The sequence below is a fragment of the Corvus cornix genome, chromosome 2, assembly GCF_000738735.6.
Source record: "Corvus cornix cornix isolate S_Up_H32 chromosome 2, ASM73873v5, whole genome shotgun sequence".
NCBI classification, from domain to species: domain Eukaryota; kingdom Metazoa; phylum Chordata; class Aves; order Passeriformes; family Corvidae; genus Corvus; species Corvus cornix.
In genome coordinates, this window is record NC_046333.1 from 76,917,954 (window position 1) to 76,934,475 (window position 16,522).

Here is a 16,522-nt window from a genome sequence, read left to right on the forward strand (position 1 = left end):
AGCTCTGCAGATCCTCCTTTGACCCTTCTTTTGACCCTTCTTATGCATGGGCATCACACTGGCCAATCTCCAGTCCACTGCAACCTCCCCATTTAGACAAGACTGATGGTATATGATGGGAAGTGGCTCAGCGAGTACTTCCGCCAGCTTCCTGAGTACCCTCGGGTGGATTCCACCCAGCCCTTTAGACTGAAACACACTGTATATGTCTAAGTGGTGTAACTGATCATTTCCCCCTGGATTACGGAGGCTTCATTCTGCTCCCTGTTCCTGTCTTTTAGCTCAGGGGACTGGGTACTCCAAGAACAACTATTTTACATTTAAAACTGAGGGAAAGAAGGCAGACTTTTCCTCATCCTTTGTCATTACATTTCCCTCTGCATCTGTTAAAGAATGACGATTGTCCTTAGCTGTCCTTTTGTTGCTGATGTATTTAAAGAATTTAGACATTTTTTTTAAATTTTATTTAGGGCCTTTAGGCATCTATGTATTTAGTTTTATCCCTGCATAACCTCATGACATCCTTGTAGTTCTCCTCATTTTCCTGCTCCTTCTTCCAAAGCTCATAAACTTCTATTTTTGGCCTGAGTTCCAGTCAAAGCTCTCTGTTCAAAGGTTCAGTTACCTGTGGTGGCTTCATTCAGAATTGTTGTTTGAGTTTTTTAAGCATGAAACTATTACATGACCTGAGAAATAGTAATCTGTTTTTTCAGGCACTTTTGACCATCTACATTTCTCTCATTCTCAGTTGAGATTCCAAAGAATTATTACTGAAATTCTGATTGAAGACCAATAGGATGTGATAGGATGGTAATGGATATCACTTAATTGAAACTTTTCAGTCCCCTAGAATACTCTTTATATCTGCAAAGGCAATAAATAGTAACTAGGTACCTAGTTGCTGTCTATGCTTTCAGAGATGTCCCTTACTATTACCACAAAATATGGTTCAAATAATAGTCTGGATGTTTTTAAATGCTAATTAAATCTTACCACATTTTTACAATCCCTGGCATACTAAGCATGCATGTTTATATAAAAAGCCCTATGGTATTTAGAACATCTGTGGAAACATAAGTAGACCGTAAAACATCATATCTTCCTAGAGTCTTAGATGTATTCCTTCATTAGTTGATAGAGACAGGGAATATGCTTCACTTCTGTCCTAAAATAATGTAAGCATCAAAGTGCATTCATTTTTCATATGATGTATCTCTTGCCTACTTATTCCATGTTCTTTTTTCTGCAGATATCAAAGTTTTACTATATGCTATTGTCTGTTTTTCCCTAATCACAGCAGGAAGTTCACTGAGAGTCTGATTGCACTGAGAAATTGCCCTGTGAAGTTGAAGACAGTCTTCTAAAGATTGATCCCAGCCTTCTGCTTTCAACAAAAGTACCCAGATAACCATACAGGGGTTTTAGAAGTATTTGTACAGAGTACAATGACACAAAGCTTCAACAATTTTATTCATATTTTCCCTTCTCCTACAATTTTACATACAAAAATTAGTGGGTTTTATTAAGAATTAAATTTGATTCATTCTATATCTTTACATAGACTATATTGTCTTTACTAGTTTTGGCTAAAGGTGACATTAAATACTTGCAATGAGGGAAAGTAGGACATGAACAGTTTTCAAGTTTAGCAAATATTAATAGCATTTTCTTTCTTTTACTAGAATTCTATTCATCACAAAATTGGAAGGTAGAATATAGACATTCTTAAGCTATCCATAAACATGCTCACATATAAAAGTTCTAAGATGATATAATTCTTTGTAATTTCTATGCAGTTTGCACGAAAGCCGTTTAATGCACATTTGCACAAGGTCACTAATAACTTACAATTCCTTTTCATTTTGGATTTATGTAAAAATAACTTAAAATCTCTTTTGCAATTTCAAAGAGCTTAAAGATCGTATTTTGCTTTCATATACTGTCATCAATATTTTATGTAAAGTGAGGATGAAAAGCTCATTTTAACAAATCAAAGACTTCAAAAATAATGTATATTTTTCTTTCTTTTCCTGAAAGGTTTTTGGTTTTTTGGGTTTTTTTCACATGTAACAGTGAATAAGGATCTCAAAATCAAGAAAGGTCACATTAATTAGATGGGTAATAAGACTGTATTTACTGGAGGGACAGCTACCTCCATGTTGCTCCAATATGGGTTTTGGGGCTGGTCCACAGGAGTGGGGAATCTGGGAGTGAATCCTCACTGCTGGACAGGAAGGACCATCCAGCAGTCAGCAATCCAGAAAAAGGTGAGGTAGCAAGTCAGACCAGAAGTTAGTCTGGGAAATCCTAATGACAGTGAAGGAACAGCCAGGAGCAGGACTGGGAAGAGTTGTACCTCTGAGAAGTGCACCTGGCTCAGTCCTGGTCTAGATGTCCCCAGATCCAAGGGAATGGGTGCACGAATGAGGGTCGCTGGTGAGGCAGGTCTGGACAATTAAGGCCTCTTGGTGCCTTCAGGCACCTGCACTGATTGCAATGAAATATTTCAGTCCTCTGATGGAGAAAGGAGTTTTCACAGAGATCCCTACAGCAAGAGGATGATGGGGAAATGTAAACCAATCATACAAAACATGTTGTGTATTCAGCCATAGATTTACAAGTGAAATTTATCACAGGATGTGAACTGACACAGCTTTGTGAATCAGAAGACAGCAGTGAAGGCATGGATTGCTCCTGGCGTCAAACATTCAAGCATGCAGGATGCTGTTTTCTGGCATATTCATATAATTTCATGGGAGAAAGACTGTCATTGCAGGAGACTGTATTTTACCAATAATTTCTTAGAAATTAGTTTTGTGATTTGGGCAGGAGAGGTGGAAGAAAATTGACAGTAATGGGCACTTCAGTCCTCTCAGATGGTGTTAGATACATGCTTATTGCCTCATGTAAGATACTTTTTTGTGAAAGATGGCTGGTGTGATCATATCCCCAAGGATTACTTATTAATCCTGTTACATCAATACAAGTTTAAAGAAATGCCATTGACAGTAGTTCTTCTGATCTCCTTTAGGGTGTTTTAAATTTCTTTGATAATCAGAATCACTACATTGATGGATATCACATACTTGCCTTTAGAGCTCAGCAAGAACAGACTTTGGCTGGTACATCAGAAGTCAGTGCTCTTAGTTTTATTGAAATATTCAGAAAAATGTTATAAAATTTTGAACATATTTATTTTTATGCCATTAACTGTGTCAGATTACTAGCATGTATTTTTTTAATTATTCAGAAGGAACCAAAAGTCTGCAGGGGTTTGAGGCAATTTTGTTGGTAATTAGTTGATAAAAAGCCCTACTTTATTTTGATGTTTGTATATAAATATTTTGGACATCTTTAAGCATATTATTAAACTGTGATAGTGGTGGTAATAAACCTGTTTTCCGTGATTTTTTTAAACATGTGGGATTATAATTAGTGTCTTTTGGCAATTTCATTTTTTAATTTTGTTTAAAACCAGTGCAGTCAAATCAGCACATCTGCTGTATAGTCAGTCATGTTGCTGAACTTGCTAGTATATTTTTGTTTCATTGTTTTTTTCTTTATATTGTGTTGTGCTGTATGTTGCTCCCTCCTTTCCCTCCCCATTCCCTCCTTTCCCTTCCTACCTTCACCCTCTCCTGCAGACTAAGGAGATTCAAGACAGATATGAATGCCTCCATTTCTACTATGCAGCTATTGGTGTTGTTTTCTTGGGACATAGAGCAAGGGAGATAGATTTTTCTGTATCAGTTAACCTTATGTAAAAGAATATGGTCTGCTTCAGTTATATCTTCTAGACTATCTTTGAGCTTCATGGTTTCCCAGCTTATTTTCTTGAGCACTACAATTCACTGCAGAACAAAGACGGGGGAAAAGAAAATGTATACGGAAAGAAGGTTCAAATGTTCAGCTATCATTTATGGTGATGACATCCATCTCATGAGTACTATTTATGACACAGTTTGATTGTCATGGTTTCTATGGTTTCATAGAAATTTGCATGTTGCAACTCATGCAAGAAGTGTACTCTCTAAAACAGTGTCAAGGATTAGCTACAGAAATAATTCTTAACCTATGGTAGAGTCCTTAAGTTAATGCAGATTTGGAAATAGATTGTCCTTATAAATATTACTGGGGAATAAGTTCCTGCTCTACTACTGGTTATTCTGTCTGGTCTACATTCATATTGCTGAGCCAAATGTTCCTTATGAAATTGCATTAAAGATTTAAATTATTGTCAAACGAGGCAATTACTGCACAAAAACATGTTCTATTGTTGCAATGAACATAAATCATGTTTCAGAATTCTCACTTTTGTAATATATTGTAAATTGAAAAAGATACAGACAATCAATGTGCAGTACTCCTTCTAAGAAACAAAAATTTAGCTGTGTTCTCCTTAGGAAGATATTTTAGGCATTAGGACTTAGAGGAAAAACATGATGAAACAAATTCTTTCACCTTTCCTCATCTTTTTTTGTCAGAATAAAACACATTTATAGGTGTGACTTCTGCAGTAAAGCACCCTGTTTCAGTCACTATGGTCAGGTTGCTAAGTTGCTAAGAATTTCATAGACAAACTAAGTGGTAAAAAAGTATTAGAATCCTTCTAAGAAGATTTTTTTGTAACACTTTAAACTTTCTGTATTCTGCTAACCTTTGATAAATACCTGGCTTTAAAAAAAATAAAATCAGTTATTCTAACTGAGAAAAATAACAAACATGCCTATAGAAAACAGCATTACCATTTCTGAGTATTTGTGGAAGACCAAGAAAAGTATCCTGTGGAAAGAAGATTTGACACCTCTGTGTTTGTGGATGGAAGGAATTTGGAAGAATGCGTTTGGATCAGAATGGATCTTACACATTATCTTTGAATGCTTATTGAATCACTCCTAGGAGAAAAATTAGAAGGAGAAAATACTTTCTTTTTAACAACTAGGATTACCTACTAACTCATCTGGGAGTTTTACCAAATCAATTTCTTCAACGGCATTTTAAATTTAGTAGTGGACAGGTATCTGTAATTTTAAAGTACTCCACTCTGTAATATAACAGCCTATGCTGTCCCACAAAACAAATACAGACAATTTTTCATTAAAAAGTCGCACATATATAAATAGGCAGATCAATTCTGTAAACTTATAAATATTTTCCATCTTATCACGGTCTACAAGAAAACCACTGGTGAATGAATAGTACTGTACAAGAATATATATCAACTTTGAAAGATAAGTAAATTGTATCTGTCTGAAAACAGAAATAGTGTTCTAGGTTTGTATTTTAGAAGGACCTATCTTATCTTAAAGCAGTGGAGGAGAATATCGGTTCAGGGCATGGTGCTGCAGTGAAAAACACAGTTATAACAGTCCATAATTTATCAGTCTGTATAATTGTCTTATCACTGAATGAAAGTAGAAAATTATTTAAATTAATGCAAATAGGAAACAAATCATGCAGATGTGCTCTCAACTTTGCAATGAAAAGTTTAAATTTTCTCTTTGACTTAAAAATAAATAAAGCAATCTTTTTCTTTGCTCTGTCACATCTAAAAAAATTCAAGCATTATGGAAAACTAACAATTAAAGAGTAATTCAATGCTGTGGCAAGCACTGCAGACAAGATGAGAAGGCTGGATTTTTGTGATTTGTCAGAGCAGTGCTCCTTTCACCCCAGAGCTTTGCCTTCTAAGGATGGGACCATGACAAGCTGGAAGTCCCTAAATGCTCTCCTGCACCACCTCTCTCCTAGTGATGGTAGGAGAAGATATTCAAAAGGGAAGAGGGGAAGGCAGGTGAACTTGGCCACTTGCTGTGGGCCAGTCCTCTCCCAGTATTAACACTTGTTGATTTCACCTGCCAGTTCTGTTGGACAGATCCTCTTCTGAGCATGAAAATACAGCTTTCAATCAGGGCCTTCTGCAGCTCCACGTTTCAGTCATTCTGTGTCTGCTGTGTAGAGTGGTACATTCTTCCCTTTCTTTAAGCAATCTTCAACCAGTTTGTCAGGCACCATGTACTTTGGTTTTGTAAGGATGGGATAAATAAAAGCTGTGTGTTTGACTTTCCACTGTAAGAGTCAGTAAACCCTGGTTGTGCCCCTCTCAAGTCCTGGCAAGCTGAAGAGTCATAGCTTGTTCACTGTTTTCTTAAAAGGCAATTGCTTCATCTTATTTACTATGAAATTTTTTCTTCTTTGTATGTCATGTCAATCAGATAGTAGGGAAAATGAAGTATTGACATATCTAGCTTCATATAAAGCACTATAATACAAGATCTTCAAGCCAGTTGTACTTGTGTCTTGATACTCAGAGTACTTAAAATTTACTTAGCATGAAGTAATTAAACAGTAATATAGATAATTTTATGTTTTTAAGACTGTGATTATTTGAAATTAAATTACCAATCCAAAGATATGGCAGTCTGGTGATTAAAAATTAAAGAAATATACAACAAAATATGGCAAAATGAAATACTGAAAGCGTGGAATTAACATGAAAGAGCTCTTAACACTTACTCTTTATGTCCCTCTTGGTACTTGAACGTTCTCTGGTGTACTTTCACAGTACTGGGATGTTGCTGAAAAAGAGTGGTTTATTATTCCCTTGTCTCATTCTTGTGTTGCTTTCCTCACTGTTGGCATTGATATTTCTCTGGCACCACAATGGGATGGTTTAAAAATCTGAAGAGAAAACAGATTGAAACATATGACCCTTCCCCTGCCCTTCCCCACCCCTCTTTCTTCTTTTTTCCTTGGTTATTTCTGAAGACTAGGTAACGGTGGTTCAGATAGTGTCTGTTGGGTGTTATGCAAAAACAGAGAGAGAACAGAATAGCAGAAACCACCCAACAGCAGCAGAAACAGCCCAAGGATAGGAGCTTCCTTGCCAGAAAAAAATTCCTCTATGTGATTATGGACTGTCAGGAAAGAACTCTACTAAATCTTGACCATGTATGTTAAGCTGCTAAATGACAGCTTAGAGTGATAATCAGTATATTTTATCTCAATTGCAAAATTGCTGTTTTGAATTTATTTCAGTATTTTCTTAGATTAGAGCAGGCATTTAGTTTTCTGAGTTGAAAATTGATAGACTGTGGTGCTGCCTTAGAGCTCTAAGCATTGAAATGGCTCAATTCCTATTTGAAGTTCAGATTTCACTAGGCACAGCTTCATATTCTGGTATCTCTGAGGAGCATTCCATAGGTTTAATATGTGGAAACTTAAAAGCATATTTCACATCTAGTCCTTGATTTTGCAGTTGTGGCACTGCATCCAGAACACAGAATGCTGCTGTTTATTGGATCAATGTCTATTAAAATTCATTCCAATATTATTGCTTTACTTGATGTTGAAATTCATTGCTGTATCTTAAAGGGTATACACCGATTTTTAATTTTTTTTTTATTATTCAGTTTTTTAAACATCAAAAATGTTTTTGTTGGGCTAAATAAACACATTAGCAAGAAAAATGTAAAGGAGAATTAATTGTGTAATATCTTCATTTTTAATTATGGAATTTGTATTACATAGAAGATAACCACTTCACACTCCAAAAATAGATGTTTTGAATTATTGTGCTTTTGAAATACATAACTGTCTGAATTTTGTAGTTTCTTGTAATTCTTTCTGACTCTTTTTATAGAAACACTGACTGACAGTCAAAACCTCATTAATTTATTTAAATATGATTAAAACAGCTAAACTGGTCCACTGGATGGAGATTCAGTTACTCTGTAATTTTATCATGTAATGTGACAACATTTTTGTCTTCATTTAATACAGTTTTTCAGGTAGTCAGTGTACATCTAATGATAATACCACAGAAAGTTCAGGGGATCATTTGTAGGAGACTACATTAATTGTTTTTGTTAATAATTGCTTCAATTGCTGATGGCTAATTTTTCAGATTTTCGGCTATGTGACAATAGGGCGGACTAATTACTATTTTATCCCTCATAGAAATTGTGCAGTAAAGTACTATTTCTTGTTTGGAGGGCTTCTTGAGCAGATTTCTTAGGATAATGCTTGGCATTTCAAATTTCATTTTCTACAGATATCTGCCATGATTAATATAAAATTTAATGCTTTGTATTTCAAATTTCATTTTCTACAGATGTCTGCCACGATTAATACTAAATTTTCTTGTCTATGTTGTCTATAGTTAATGATGCAAAATTTTTCAATGTAATAGTAACATAAGATATGATATCTGGGAAATTGTACCATTCTTTCAAAGGCTATGATTGACTTAGTGCTCTGTTACATTCACAGAATTTTCAGAATAAAGTTTCCCCCACTCAACCATGGTTTTGCTGCCTTCAGTTGGTATCTTCTAAACGACTATAAGCATATGCTGCTTGATCCATCCTCTCATGGTCTTAATCAGTGTCTTTGTCATGGAAAACATCCACAAGAAAACTTTTGTTAGTCAACGTTATAAATAAATGGGAAGATAATAGGAAGAATCAGATGATCTGCAGGGAGAGGAGATTTACTAGGTCATCCTAATACATGCAGAAATGTTCCTTCTGGAGATGGAAAGATCTTTCTTTTGACACTACCTTAAAGTCATGCAGGGGACACTAATACATGTGACTTGCATAGGGCTTCAGTGGGTCGGTTTCTTGTTTCCTACTGTTTATTTGCACAAAGAGAAACTAAACGTACATAACTTTCCTAGGTGAAGAATTACAGTTGCCTCAGCAATGCTATATAAATGAGTAGCAAAAGCAGTCCTGCAGATGGGCAGGGAGCTAGCAATAATTAAACCTTTCTGTTAAGCTTAAAATAATTAAAAGTTCAAAAAGTCATAGTCAAAGGAAACTGCCATGGTGTTTCCTTTTTCTCAGTGGTTTCAGCAGCATTGCTCTAGATGTTTGATTTAACAGAAGCAAGTGATTGCAAGTATCACTCAAGTTTGGCAGTGCAGGGCTGTGCATCTAAAGTGGAGAGGGCAGGCATGTGACCAACGTGGTAACAGATGGGCAGTAATAGTATCTATACTCATACATCTGCAATTACTAAAGAATCAGTAAATGTAGTTGAATTATGTTGTGCTGTATTGTGTTATGTGATGGACCTGATATCAGAGCACGGTGTGGTATGCTGGAGACAATCTCACTGAAGTAGTACTATTCGGGATATGTAAGCATAGCTGCTAGCAGTGAAATAAGCAAGACAACTGTGGTCTCCTCTGAAGTGGAGAAGAAAATCAGCAAGCATGATTTGCTTAATTAAGCTGGTAGAGAGGGTTCATTTTTAATTTGATACTCCCATTATTCTTGGAAGTAGACTGCTAATATTTAAACCCTGTTGTGAATAACTTTTTCAAACTGAAAAGTAACAAAAGTTACTCATGTTCAACAAGACGCTCTTAGTAGTAATGAATAATAGCATTTGCATTTCCATAATGATATCAGACAATTATCATGGTATTCCGGTTTGGCCAAATTTAGAAATATATCCTCTGAGGGAAGGTACAACCACCCCTCTCCCATCAGGTTCAGGAAAAATAAATTTTCCTTGAAGGAAAGTGAAAGAGATAAAACTATTTATTTAACAAACACACAGGAAAGGAAAATAATGCTAAATAATAAAATCCTTCGCTGTGGAGGAAAAACCTGGAAAGTGTTAGAGTCTTCCCTTTGCTCTCCTTGGAGCTGGGGCTTGGCCCAGGGCCAGGCCCTCTGCGCTCAGTGGAAAGTCCTCCCAATGTGCTCTGCTGTTGAAGCAGTCCAGCAGAAAAGGGAGAAAATCCGAAATTCCAGGGAAGGAAAAAAAAGGTTCAACTCTCAGTCTTTCTCCGGAGAAAAAGGAACCAAACAACTGGCCAAAAACTGACTGGAAAGCAGCAAGACGGGTGCTTCCTCGCTGGAAAAAAAAACCAAACTACTATCTCTGTGTGACCTTGAACAAGCTGCAAACTGCTTTGAAAAAGTTTTGCTCAGTTTTTCCTTCCCCCTCTCAGGCTCAGTTTAGAGGCATAGAAAGGCACACAGTTAATTTCTGGGCATAGGGCAGCAACATGGGATACACATCATAAAGTTACCTCAAGACACATGGTAACACTATGTCTGAAAAGATGGTTGAACTTGTTCGAACAAAACTGCAATAGGCTTTGTGTTTTGCAAACCGACAGGAGTGGAGGGGGTAGAAGGAAGGAACTTTGGAATAGGATGAACGAGCAAAAGAGAGATGCTAAGATGTGATTCCTGCTGCACTCAGCTTCTCACAAAAAAAAATGCAGAATATGGGTAATCAGGAGCTTCATTAATAGCTACAGAGCCTGGATGCAAATGTTATGGGCTACAGTAGCCTCTAGCTCTAAGAGTAATTGTACTTTTGGATAGTCCATCACTTTACAGCTGTGATTCTAATTAAGCACTGTAAGAGCATTTGCCTGCATCTAGAGCATAAATGTGAAGATGGTGGTAGAGTTGTATGCCTAATGACATAAAAATGCTTATCACAAAAAAAAAAAAATTTCCACTCTTATTGAGATAGGACTGGGTCCAGTATAAATGTTACATTTTGTATGGCTATTTGTTTGTAGGAGCTATTACATGTACTTTGTTGGTCAGCTGTTATTTGTCTATTGAAAATAAATTTCTTCAATTTGATCTACAGGATCAGAAAATATGATGCTATCCTCTGTAGAGAAATTAAACAGGATCTAAATAGTTACGATTTGCCTAAATAAAAAATCACTTAATATCAATACATTTTTTTGTTTATTTACTATTTATGCATGCATACTACATGTTAGCCAATTAAATATAACCTGGTGATATTGTTTTACTCTTTCCATATAATTGTCAATCTGTTATAAGGCTAAAATGCTTTCATCTTCAAGTGTGAAGGTTGTTAGGTTTTTCCAAAGTTCATTATATTTCTGGTTTTAACAACATAAAAAGAAATCCCATAACTCTGCTTTCCTCCTACCCTTGGAAGAAAGAAAAGCTCCCTCTCAGCAAAATGCCAGATAGTGTCTTGGTGTTTATAAGGGGGCAGGAGTGTAGGAGAAGAGAGTTGCATCTCTTTGGGGAAAAAAAAAAAAAAACAAAAAATGGTAGTAGAGATTTTTTTTTAATATGATAACAATATGGTAAAAAAACTAAAATTTTGTTCTCATCATATTAAGAAGAACGAAACATTAAAGGCAGGGTTTTTGCAACAGGAGCAGAATATGTATCTCTTCTAAATGGCAAAGAAAGGTAATGTGGCTTCAGTCATAAAAACTACTCACCTTCAAGATTAATTTCTTCATCTGTGAAGTTGGGGGTGAGGGGCTGTCCTTAGAGGGATTTACAGAGCTTCAGAGGAGCAAGTAGATGTTACAAGGTACATTTTTTGCCCACTCTGTAGAACTGTCTCTTTCCAACTAATAAGTATGGTTAGAAGTGTTGCAGATGATGGAAGAAGGTCATATAGAAGCCTAAAGGAAGAAAGAAAGACATAGCCTCTGAAGGCACCTTCCTCAGCCCTCAGTCTTCCTTCCTCTGCTCTTTGTTCTTTCCACCTTTAAGACTTTTTCTTTAAAATGTGCTGAGGAACACTGAGCTCTGCAATCTACCAACTTTACACCAAATATTTTCACATTTATGTTTCCTCTTCACATACATTTTTCATATATAGAATAGTTTTATCTTGAAATGTGTATGGGATCCTCTTGTTCTTTAGAAAGAATGGTCTACGGGTGTGTGTATACCCTTTAAATCTAGAACTTGCACAAGAACCTTAAGACAATTTCAAACCAGCTGCCTGTTTTCACCATCTGTATTAAACATCAAAAATATATTTCTTTCTTTAAGACATTCAAAAATAGGTGAATGATCTGAGCTCATAATTTTGCTTTCTAACAGATGAGGTGGCAAAAGACCAACAGGAGGAAGATGGATTTCAGCAAGGGAAGGCAGTGTCAGCTCTCCTGGGTGTCCCCACTGAGTGAATTAGTGTTCCTCCCTCTTTTTCTCTTGCCAGGTGACCCCAGCATGCTGTCCTGGGATGACTGTATGATACTGTATTCCCTACTGTCTGCCCTGTGCCAGACATGAATCCTGTGCCTTCCTGTGTCTTTAAGCTGTTTCAGGAGAGGGGTGAGAGAAGCCAGGTGAATTCTTCAGAGCGGTTTTGTGTTCAAGGACTCACACACTCCCCTGCACTCCTGGCTGCTACAGAGCCGAGGAAAACACCTTCCTGCTTCACCCAGTCTTTGGCTCTGTTTCTCAGGAGAGAGACAGAGAGCTAAATTCTTTGCTTTTTAGCTAGCCTGCTAGCCGAGGCGAGAAAATTTGGCCTTGGAACTTTGGCTTCTTCTTTTCTTCTGGTGTTCAGCAACACCAGAACATCACCGGGAGGCCCTACACCGTGGCCCAGAGGGGCCCATGCCACACCCCAGCTCTGGAGAGGGCAGAACCACACCTACAAAGAGCTCTGAATCTTCCTAGGTCTTCTTCACAGTGAGAGATTTTATTATTTTACATTTACATTATTCATTCTTTTTTCCGTGCCTGCGTGCACTTTGCTTGTTAAATAAATAGTTTTTTTCACTTCCTTCAAGGAATTTCTTTTTGAACCTGGTGGAGAAGGGGCTGCTGAAATCTGCCTTCTATTAGAGGGATGTTCATTTCAGACGTTTCTTCCAAATTTGTCTCAAACCAAGACACATGCCAACTGTACAGGGAGTCCTCTCTGGGAAAGAAAGTCTACCTACATGACAGCAAGACCAAAGTAATCTCAGAGAAGTTAAAACCATCAATAAATATTTATCTTAATGTTCTTGCTACCAGTAAGAGCAGTACTTGTCTCCTGGAAGGGTTGTTTACATCAAAACGATTTGTGGCTCAGTGCATTGTAGCATCTTCAGATTTTCTTGAATGCTGTCACTGTCAGTGTCAGTAGCGCTTAGTGTGAAACCTACAGCTTTGCAAGAGTTTTTCCTCTGAACTTTCCTTTTTTGACTTGGAGTAGCACTATCATTTGATTTTGAGAATTGGATAGGGTAAGGATTTGGGATAAATTCTGAACCTCATCCTTCAGCACATAGCCATTTACCAATAAGATAATCAATACAGGACACTCACAAAATGTTTGGGAGTTCTTGCCTCAAGTGCTTATGAGGTAGGACTGGTAAAACCTGGATCTTGTGTCCTGGGAATAAAATACACTTCAGTTTCCCCTTATAAAAGAACAGTTGAAGAATGGCTGTAAAAATTATCCTGTGGACAGCATTGAAGAGAAAGAGGAAGAAAATAATTAAAATTAACCTCTCCTTATAAAATAATGATGGCAAACTGAATCTGTTTAAGTTCTGACAGATTTCAGTGCTCAGAGAGACCATTTAATAAATTATGCATTTAATTCACTTAACACTGACAGTGATCCAGACATGCAGGAAGAAAAAGATCATTGCTTCTGGTTTGATTCAGACAGTCTGCATCTTAAGATGTATTTGATATTCACCTTAAAAAGCTAAAGTAGTCCTCTCCGGTATTTGGCACAGGTTAAATTTCATCTCTCCTCAGAGACAGCAGGAATGGCTCAGTCCAGTGAAGAAGTTTCTGTGCAAGCAGAGACATCACATCTTGCACATACTGTTCTTTATTATTTGATATGTGTCTTCTGGCAGTGGTAATTCTGAGTATTAATTGTACCCAAGTGTACTGAGTGTGAGCTTCACAATGAATACATCAAGTGGGTTGTTTCTATTAACTTCAGGACTACAAAAATAGCAAGAATATAGCAAGAGGATGGAAAAATATTCTTGTAATTTTTCAGATTCAGATTCTTGAAAATTCTATTAAATTCTTTGAACTCTTACTAAGATCACATTCTTCAGGCATAGTTTATGGCTTTCAGTCACTTTAAGATAAAAAAATTGTGGGAAAGGAACAGAGAGTTAAGTTCTACGTTATAGATTTGCTGAAGTCTGCTGCTCTTTTGGGAAAGGATATGGCAGTTGTCTGGTGCTGATCTCAGGAGCGTTTAAGAGCAAACCTAGGTAATATGATATTAATTTATTCTTCATTTTCTCATGTTTGAGGTCTTGCAGGCCGATGTACCTTTACTGGACAAGAAAATTTAGGAAGGAGTTATAGGGATTTTAGCCTCCCGCTTCTACTTCTGAGCTAAACATTACCAGCCCATTTATTCCCAACACAGTTCAGCAGCCTTCTCTAAATTCCTCAATCCCAAATGTTATACACAGCCTGTCTCCTCAGCTGCACCATAACTGTATCAACACAGAGGGATTGCATCTTCATCATGTGAAGGGGAGAATTTTGTGCTCAACATTTACATCACTGAGTGGCACAGATCAGCATGCACTGATATTTCATTTACTGAATCTTCAGTGCATATGGCAACTTGTCATCCTTGTATTTTAATACAATAAAATCATAAGGATTAAAAGTCACATCCTAATTTAGTGGTATGAAATAACCTACATAACTATCAAGCACTCAATCACATTTTGTTTCTTTTTTCTTTTTTTCTTTTTTTTACTTCTCAAGTGAAAATCAAAAGTTATCATTCAGACAGAGCAAGGGAGGCTTAAGGTTAAATCAATTCTGGATACTACCTGAGGAACACTAAAGCCCTGGCTTTTCTTCATGAGGGGAAAAACATTTGCTTGCAGAATTCTGTTCCTTAGAAGAAGCCTGGATTTTTTGAAACACAGAGGACATTTACCAAACAGAACAGAAAGTTCATGCTTGGGACTGGCTATACTTTAAAGAAAACTTTAAGTCTAACCTAACACTTTTGCAGCCATCTGTCTTAGGAGGTGCTAAGCAGTCTCTGCTAAAAACCGGATGGCAACTCGTGGGCTTGCTGAGGGACTGATAGAACAATCTTTCCTTAGGTTTTGTTTTTGACCTTTGGGCTTTGCTTTCCTTCACTCTTCTGCCATCCAGTTCCATCCATATCAAATTGAACAGGCAAAGCTTCGTAGGCTGAAGGAGTCTTGTAAAAATGCGGGCACATAGAGTACTCTAAGGACAGTAGATACCACATGGAAATAGGGATCATATGCATAACAGTGTGTTCGATGTGAGTGGGTATCTGACAAATCTGGAAATCTATCTGTAGTTAATCAGTTATGGTAGTGATATCCAGGAATGGAATCTCAGTTCCACTGGAGTCTGTGTCAGAAAAAACCAACTTAAATAACACTATAATTTTGGCTGTAATATGTTGGCACCCTCTTGCTTTCCTAAACTCCCTCATTTCCTGACCTCTTCAAATTCCTGATTTTCAGGATGTTAAGAATCTGTAGGAAGAAAATCATTTTTTCATGGCATAGTCCAGAACATAAGACTGGACTTGTCCCATGAGAACATAGAGGAGTTTATGAGCTCAAGTCATTACATCAGAATTTCATCCTCCTTACAAAACATGCACTCCAGAGTCAAATGCAACTCCCTTCACTGAGCCTTGGCAGCCTAGCAGGAGAGGCTGTTAGCAAGTTTGAACTCTGTGTTTGGGATCAGGGAATTTATAGGCCTGCCAGCAGACTTCTCCAATTATCTAAAGTTTTCTTATATCTTTCCAGATGTCTGGATAATTGGGGTTGTATGCTGAATTGTTTTATTTAATTGTGAGCTAGTACTATTTAGTCGAGCTTCAGTGCTTGGATGGTCTTTGTCTTTAGCTTTTATTTTTTGATGTCTCCACCAGTGCAACATTTAGCCAGAACTTAGAGAGATTATACAGTTTCTGTGCCTACAAGTAGTATGAACATTGTTTTTTTTTTTTTTTTTTGATTAAATGATTGTCTAAAAGATTTTTCTGTTTGGATTTATTTCTAAACTCATATTCACTCTGTGCTTTGATTTTGACTGTTTCCAAGGAAGTATCTGCTGAACTGTTAGAAAAATCTTGCTTATAATAAGAAAGTGAGAGTAACAATTGTAATGTGCTATCAAAATCCTTTTCAAAGCCATTCCTTTGTCATTTTAGTAACTAACTGATCAAAACCAAAGAACCTATGCTCCATCCTTCAGCAGTTTTTTGACATAGAACACAATCCAAACCAATCCAGAGTAGTATAATCAAACACAGAACACACCAGTCTTTTTCCAAACTACTGTGTGCTTACTGCTATATTCGGAGCAGTTTTTGCTTTGAGATTACTTATTAAAACCTTTCCTCATTTTTTCCTACATTTCCAGGATAACAGCAGGAAGAATGTCCAGGAATTTGGGAGAAGGGAAGGAATAAGCTTACATTAAGAAACTTAGCAAGTTTGTAGTGCAGAGGTTCACATGTGAAATATGATGGATGCCCACTGGTATTATGAGAGCTCTGCAATGTGTGCAATATTGCAGTATTTGGATCCTTGTCCTTTTACAATATATTTCTCTTTAGCATGTTACAAAAAGATGAGAAAGTGGTAGCAGCCATATTTTTAAATGGGAATTGTAGAATTGGAAAGACTGTGTTACTTTGGTAAGAACTTAATCTTTCTCTTTTTCTTTCTCTTTTTTAATTTTTTTTTTTTTTTTTTTTTTTTTTTTTTTTTTTT

General features: G+C 36.7%; 1 protein-coding gene and 1 long non-coding RNA gene across 5 annotated transcripts in view; one reads left to right on the forward strand and one right to left on the reverse strand.

Moving 5' to 3' along the window:
• CDH18 (cadherin 18) overlaps window positions 1–16,522 on the forward strand; it is a 522,337-nt gene that overhangs the window by 238,805 nt on the left and 267,010 nt on the right. The window lies entirely within an intron of this gene.
• On the reverse strand, window positions 1,452–11,544 carry LOC104689846. Its single transcript, XR_005601420.1, has 3 exons — window positions 11,246–11,544; window positions 6,517–6,578; window positions 1,452–2,545 (listed from the first exon to the last, which is right to left on the reverse strand). It is a non-coding gene; the product is annotated as an uncharacterized LOC104689846 (long non-coding RNA).